The following is a 7,500-nucleotide window of genomic DNA, read 5'->3' on the forward strand; positions in this document are numbered from 1 at the left end:
AGGCGTTTCAAGGTGTTTTACCTATATATGTAAGATATATACCTACCTGGGTAATTAGCTGCTAAACAGTTACGTTACTGAGTGGTTTACTGGACGTGGTTTTTTTATGGTGTTCTATCTTTGTTGTTTTTAGGGCGTTGCTTAACCATCGAACGGTTTTAGGGCGTTGCTAAGGCGCTTTGAGGGGCGTTGCCTTGGTGTTTGGAGCGGTTTCAGCGCGTTGCCATGCAGTGGATTTCAGTGCAGTTTGCTAGTCGCTATTGTGTTGTTTAGACGAGTGCCGGCGCAGTTGCTTGTGTTTTCCGAAAGATTTCTAAAGCGTTGTTAGGTGGTTGCTGATGAGTGAAATTTTGCAAAGGGGAAATTATTAGTGAGTTTGTTAACATACTATATTTGTGTGTACTGTATATATTTATTATTGGTATATGTATATGCACACATATTTATATAAAAAATATTTGTGTGTATATATATATATAATGTGTGTGTATATATATATATATATATATATATATATATATATATATATATATATATATATATATATATATATATATATATATATATATATATATATACACACACACACACACACATATATATACACACACATATATATATATATATATATATATATATATATATATTTTATATATGTGTGTGTGTGTATATATATATATATATATATATATATATATACACACACACACACACATATATATATATACACACACACATATATATGTATGTGTGTGTGTGTGTGTGTGTGGATATTCAAAATGAACTTGTTTTATTTAATACATACCTGTGTATTTACACACAAACTTTTATTTTAAATGCAGTCAACCACGATTAATCGTTTTAGCAGTCCTAGTGTTTATGTACTTTATCTCGTTGCTCGGTCGCCGACCTCGTCTTTGAACGCGCCATCTTGCCGTGTCAGGAGAGAGTCTCTACACGTCTCCCGTCCATTCAGCGCTTAAAAATACATGGCAGACATGAGCCTCCATCTCTCCGTGCCGCGGCGTGTCCATGTTTCTGTCAGGCGCTGATCTCTGGTTGGCTGCCGTCTCTCAGCCTGGCACATTGTTCAGAAACACCACCTCCCCTCGAGTTCCTCCTCGATGGCACCGACGCTGGCCTACGTTTGGCACGGCACTAGCTGAATGTGTGCCGCCTTTTGTTGCCCAGAGAACAGGCTGATCCTGGCACGGAGTCGCTCTCCTTTCACAGCCCTCCTCCCCCCGATGCCCCGGAGTCATCTGGCATCATTCCACCAGACATCAGACCGCGTGCCCCCGCATGAGCTGGAATACTGGAGCGCGCCGTGCCAGTTAGGCCTGTGTGTTCTGCTGGTGTGCTGCATACTACCGCGCTGCATACTGATCGACCTTTTTGTTTATAAACAACGCGCTACGCCTTATTACGATTTTAAACCAGGCGCCGTCTCAACCAGTCTGATCAAGTTAAGGAGGAATACACACGGCATTCAATTTTGCTCATTTGTAAATTAAAAAGTCATTGTGGAATGCATTTTGTTTTTGGATCGTTTTAAACCAGTATGCTGTTTTGCACAAGCGACTGTGTGATGCAGCGAGCAATGCATTTTGCATTAAAAATGTTTTAATCTTTGATCAAATGATAAGTTAAGTGGGAGAAAAATGTAAATGTGATAAATGAAATGCATTGCATTGGCAGTCTGATCAAATAATGAGTCGAGGACTTAAAAGTCGACTGCATTGCATTTTTCGTTTGCTCTGAATGTATTTATTTTTTAGTAATATTGGGTTTTATTAAACAACTGCTGAACCGTTGACCTCACAGCGCTGCTTGCATAACGCAACGAGCAATGCATAACCGAGAAGAAGATGTCGCGCATTAATAAATAGATTATAAATAAGTGATAATTTGGGAAAACAAATGCATTGCAATTATACATTTTTATATCGATTTGCCTTTTTTTTTTTTTGCATTTGGTTGTATTTGTTTCCACGCACGGTGTGTAGATTATAGCAGATGAACGTGCACGATAAATACAAACAAATATATGCGCGTACACAGTGGTAAACCGAGATATCGCGTAGATGCATTTAAATGCGTTCGTGTCGAATACGCGTCTCCGTCGACGAGGTCTAATGCTAGTTGCGCTCTGCTCGTTTTCACAGGCCGCCGGTCCGTCAGGTCAGCTGGAAGCGCGGCGCTGATTTCCGCTGGAACGCTCCGGAGGGTCCCGGTGAGTCTCAGGTGCTCGTTACGGCTCGCAGCAGGTGAGAGAGAGAGCTCGTTCCGCCCGCGCGCGCCCGCCGATCTCCGTTCAGCCTCGCGCGCGCGCTCGCTCGCTCTAACGGGGTCGCGTGTCCCGCGCCGCCGCCTGACCCCGCGAGCTCGCCGCCGCCGCCGCGCCGAGCAGAAGTTTTTGCAGGGAGCCAGATGTCTGACGGGCGTGCTTTTATCGCGTGCGTTTGCACGTTTCTCTCGTTTCTTTGTTTTGCGCGCGCGTGACGGGGGTGCTAATGTAACGTGAACTCTGTTTGTATTTATATTCACACGGCATAGAAAGAAAAAAAAAAAAACAAGCAGTTTTTTTTTTTTTTTTTTTAATCGCACGAGTTTTTGCAGCGCGTGAGATGCGTTTGATCAGACGCGCCGCTCGCTCCACGTATTTACGTCGGGCGTGAAGTGCAATGCATCTTGGGAAAATCCGAAGATGGCTCGTGATTGGCTAGGACTTTATGAGCTCAAAACGTCGGGAATTTTACCAAACGTACACGCAGAATGTAAGATTACGATTTTATAATGCATAAAATGTGCATACTGCATGAAATTGATATTACCGGCTATGCATTATAACTGCAGTTATGCAGCAAATATTTAGTTTTTACAAAAGGGCACAAAAAATGCACTGCAAAATATATCTTCCTTAATATTTTTAGCTTTTTTTTTTCTCACTATAGATATCTAAACATCCATAAATAAATAAGCATTGTCTTGAGATGCCAAAGCAATATATAAAGTATTATAAAGTTATTTTTTCTGACCATAGCGGCATAATTTTTTACATTTCTTTTTTTATTATGAGCTCACTCACTTTGATTATTTTTTTGTTTCTTCCGTTTTTTTTACTTGGCCTGTAGAAAGATATTAAAGACTGAAATATGTGGAAAACTCGCGTTTTGATTTCTGCAAAAAAAATAAATAAAACATTCGCGTTCGTACTATAACCTCGTATCGTATGGCCCGTTTATTTTCCCTTTCTTCGTATGGATCTTCGCTGGGTGTCTGTTTGTCTTTCACTCAGTGATTTTGTCATTTATTTGTCTTCAGTGGTCAGCTGTGCTTTGAAATCTGTTCTTGTGACGTCTGGAATGAACCGGGTCTCATGTTGAGCGTCGCTTGTGTCTAGTGAAGTGGAAGAGGACAGAAGATGTCATTTTAAACTAGTGGATGTGAGATCCGTGATATGAGCGGCGTGTGTTATTAAGGCTGTCAGCACCGGCATATGGCAGACGCTTCGGCGCTGAGCTTTTGTGTGTCTTTCATATGGATTCTGTGCGCTCTCTTCACATATGTTACAGCATCTTAAGACACATCACACCTGAACCAAACACTCAGACGAGAGCGTGGAGCCTGACAATCAGGAAAAATACACACTGGGGTTTTTAAAATGTTAAAGCGCTCTTTTGAAACCGCTTTGGAAAGCTCGTTAAACAATTCACAGAAAATCCTCTTTGGGTAAAAGCGTCCGCTGAATGAATGCGTGTAAAATAAAAATACAATTAATTCTTGCGTCGTTTCGGATGTGAGTGACTTTTATTATTGTCACTCAGGAAGAAATTCACATCTGAAGAAATTCATGCATAAATATAGAACGATAGGAAAACAAATAAAGACAATGAAATTTAGTCCTGAATTTATTTTGTACAAATAAATACAAATATATATATATATATATATATATATATATATATATATATATATATATATATATATATATATTTATTTATTTATTTATTATTATTATTATTTTTTCATTGATTTTTTTTTATTAAAGTTTTTTTTAATTTTCATTTCAACACGTATATAGATCCATTTCCATATGTAATGCGCTTAATATTTAAAAATGAATATTGATTATAACAGATATTAAAATATCACTAAACAGTACAAAACAAATTTATACGAGCTATTGCGGTTTATACAAACCCAGATTTAAAAGAATATTCCTGTTAATCTCTGTCATTTGATGCCCTGCACACACACACACACACACACACACACACACACACACACACACACACACACACACACACACACACACACACAGGTTGCTCATGAGTATATTCTGGGATGTAAACAGCTCATCTTTACACAGAATCAGTCTGCATTTGTGACTAATATTCTCTGATTTGTTTGATCAGGAGTGCTGTTTCTGTTCTGGAAAACTAGAAGCTGATTTAGAGAAAGATTCATGTGGAGAGACATTTAGGTCACAATAAAAAAGATCTTTGTCGTGCTTGCAGGACCGTTCATCCCAGCTGTAGTGTGTGTGTGTGTGTGTGTGTGTGCGTGTGTGCGTGTGTGTGTGTGTGTGTGTGTGTGTGTGTGTGTGTGTGTGTGTGTGTGTGTGTGTGTGTGTGTGTGTGTGTGTGTGTGTGTGCGTGTGTGTGTGTGTGTGTGTGTGTGTGTGTGTGTGTGTGCGTGTGCGTGCGCGCGCAGAAGAAGAGGACCCCCGCGGCACAGAAATTGCCATGTCATAATTTATGACTTAAAAAGCATTAATGTTTCAGCATGCAGCGAGAGGCGGCGCATTCTGTTTGAGGCAATCATTTCCTTAGTGAATGATTTATACGTGTCATATCAAAGTTTTATAGGATAAACAGTAACATCAACACTGTGCCACAGACCTGCAGGAATTCAGCCTTCCAACTTTCACATCCAGCGCCGCTCGCGTTACAGAGAAACACCGGGTTTAGCACCGACTCGATGGAGAACCGAACACCGGCGCACACACACACACACACACACACACACACACACACACACACACACGCTCTGCATTCTCCCGGGAACTTCTGATTCATTTCTATGTGATCTTCGAAAGGTGCATTGCCCGTGTCTTCGAACAGGTGCAAAAACTCCTGTGCATTTGTAATTTGTGAAAAGACGCAGCAAGATATTATAAAAGACCATTCCGCGCAATATACATCAATTTTATGGATTGGCAATTTTATGCAAAGCGGTAATCAAGCATAAATCATGTAAAAATGTATATTCTATTTCAAAATGAAACAATTTGATTAGTTTCAAACTAATGAGGAGTAAAAATCACCTGTCAGTCGCAGCGAATGAAGAAGGATTTATTCTCGCATCTGTTAAGTATATTTGAGGGCGCCGTTTTCTCCTTTTTGCAAACACGGGAAATTTAGTTGAACTTCAGTTACTTTAGTAAAAAAATATTGCACACTCCTCGCCTCGGGAGAAACTCGGTCACGGCGATTTTGGTGCGTTCAGGTTTTCATAAATTAGCTTCGGAGTAAACTCGAGTATGTCGATCAACATGAACTAGATTTTTTACAAGAAAATAGGTTTACGGTGAAATTTAAGACATCAAAGCATCCGTTAGTGTGGCTTTTTCATAATGCATGAACCCTCCAGACCTCATAAACACCACTGTGTGTTGTGCGTATTATTTTTTTTTGACAGACGTCAATTTTGTAATTTTCAAATGATGTGGATTCAAAAAAAACAAACAAACGGATCATAAGCTAATAATTACTTTTAACTTTTTTTTTAAGCAGGCGAGTACGCGTTAAAGTGATTAATGTCCATGATTGTGTTATGTGGATGATTTTAGTTAAAATATTTCCACTTTGACAGACGTTATAACATGCATAAGGGGGATAATTATAAAAGACATTTGAAATGCTTTTCGCGTAGTTACACTCATTATACTCAAAACAGTTTTTGTAGCTTAAATAAATGATGTTAGTCTTTATTGGCTTGTCAAAAAAAAGCCAAATTCAGCTGTTTTTTAATCTTTTATTGCATTCTTTACATTTGTTAAATTGTTTATTTATTTTAGTTTTTATTTATTTCATTAAATTCAATTATTTAATCCCACGATATGCAAAAGTACTTATGCATTGCTATTATAAAATTGTAATTTTTAATAATAATAATAATAATAATGATAATAAAGTAGTAGTAGTATCTTTTTTCCTCTTATTTAGTAGGTTATATTATATATATATATATATATATATATATATATATATATATATATATATATATATAATAATATGTATGTATATATATATATATATATATATATATATATATATATATATATATATATATATGTATGTGTATATATATATATATATATATATATATATATATATATATATATATATAATGTGTATGTATATATATTATAATTGTATTAAATAGGTTTTTGAAAGACATAATAAGGTATAAAAAAGAAAATGCAAATTTAGTTGTAAATAATAGTGAAAAAAACACTATTTAAGACATAAAACTTATTTTACCGTTAATTTTGTTTGTGTAGATCTTAGTCTTAAACTTGAAGTTAAAATGTTAAATTCATGAGGATCAAGTCATATTTTTTCGTGCTTTCATTTTTGTCAGCAACGTTTAATAATAAGGTTTAGTCGGCGTTTTTGTTGATGTGGGTTAATGCGATTGTTTATTGATTGCTCGTTCGTGTTAGTTCACGGCGCTTTAACTCAGTTCAGATACAATGCAGAGATAGTGACAGAATTAATTCATTCTCTCCTAACTTTCATTCATCCCTTTTTCCCGGTTTGCTCGCGCAGCGAACCCGGAGATCCGGCTCTGATAGGATGCCAGGCCCCTGTGTGGTCGTTTAAGGGCAGGAATCGAATCGATTTGATAAGATTTTCCCCCTTTGCTTTACAGGTTTCTTTTTTTTTCCCCCTCATTGCAAATGAAATGTAATTTTGAATGAATAATGCATCTTCCCTAAAGGCGTCCAAATATTTAAAAGCGTGCGAGGGAGAAAAAAAAAAAGAGCACAAAGCGTTTACGTGACACCGGAAATTGGCATGGCATCCGTCGGCAGGCACAGACGCCAGCACACAGGGGTATCAGTGTGGTGCGTTATGGGTAGACGTCTGCAGGGGGCATTTTACAAAGGATTCTGGGATCTCAGTCGCACGCAGAGAGGACACTACACCCGTTACAGCTCGTTAAAGAGCTTACCGTCATTCTTTTAACACTGTGAGTCCGCGAGCTTGATTTTGTTGAATATCTGTCTGGCGGATTATTGCTAATATTTTATTAGCGGCGCGAGGATCCCGCTGCTTTTTGAGCTCGTGAGGCTGATTGATTGAGTGTGGATTTAAACAGATGCTGAGCTTTACCTGAGCCAAACGGGTTTAATAATATTAAAGTGTGCATCGTCCTGAGACGGGACGGATTCGCCGTATGATGTGTCTGGTTGTGATCCAACCAGTAACT

Source organism: Puntigrus tetrazona, unplaced genomic scaffold (genome assembly GCF_018831695.1).
Source record: "Puntigrus tetrazona isolate hp1 unplaced genomic scaffold, ASM1883169v1 S000001111, whole genome shotgun sequence".
Taxonomy (NCBI): Eukaryota; Metazoa; Chordata; class Actinopteri; order Cypriniformes; family Cyprinidae; genus Puntigrus; species Puntigrus tetrazona.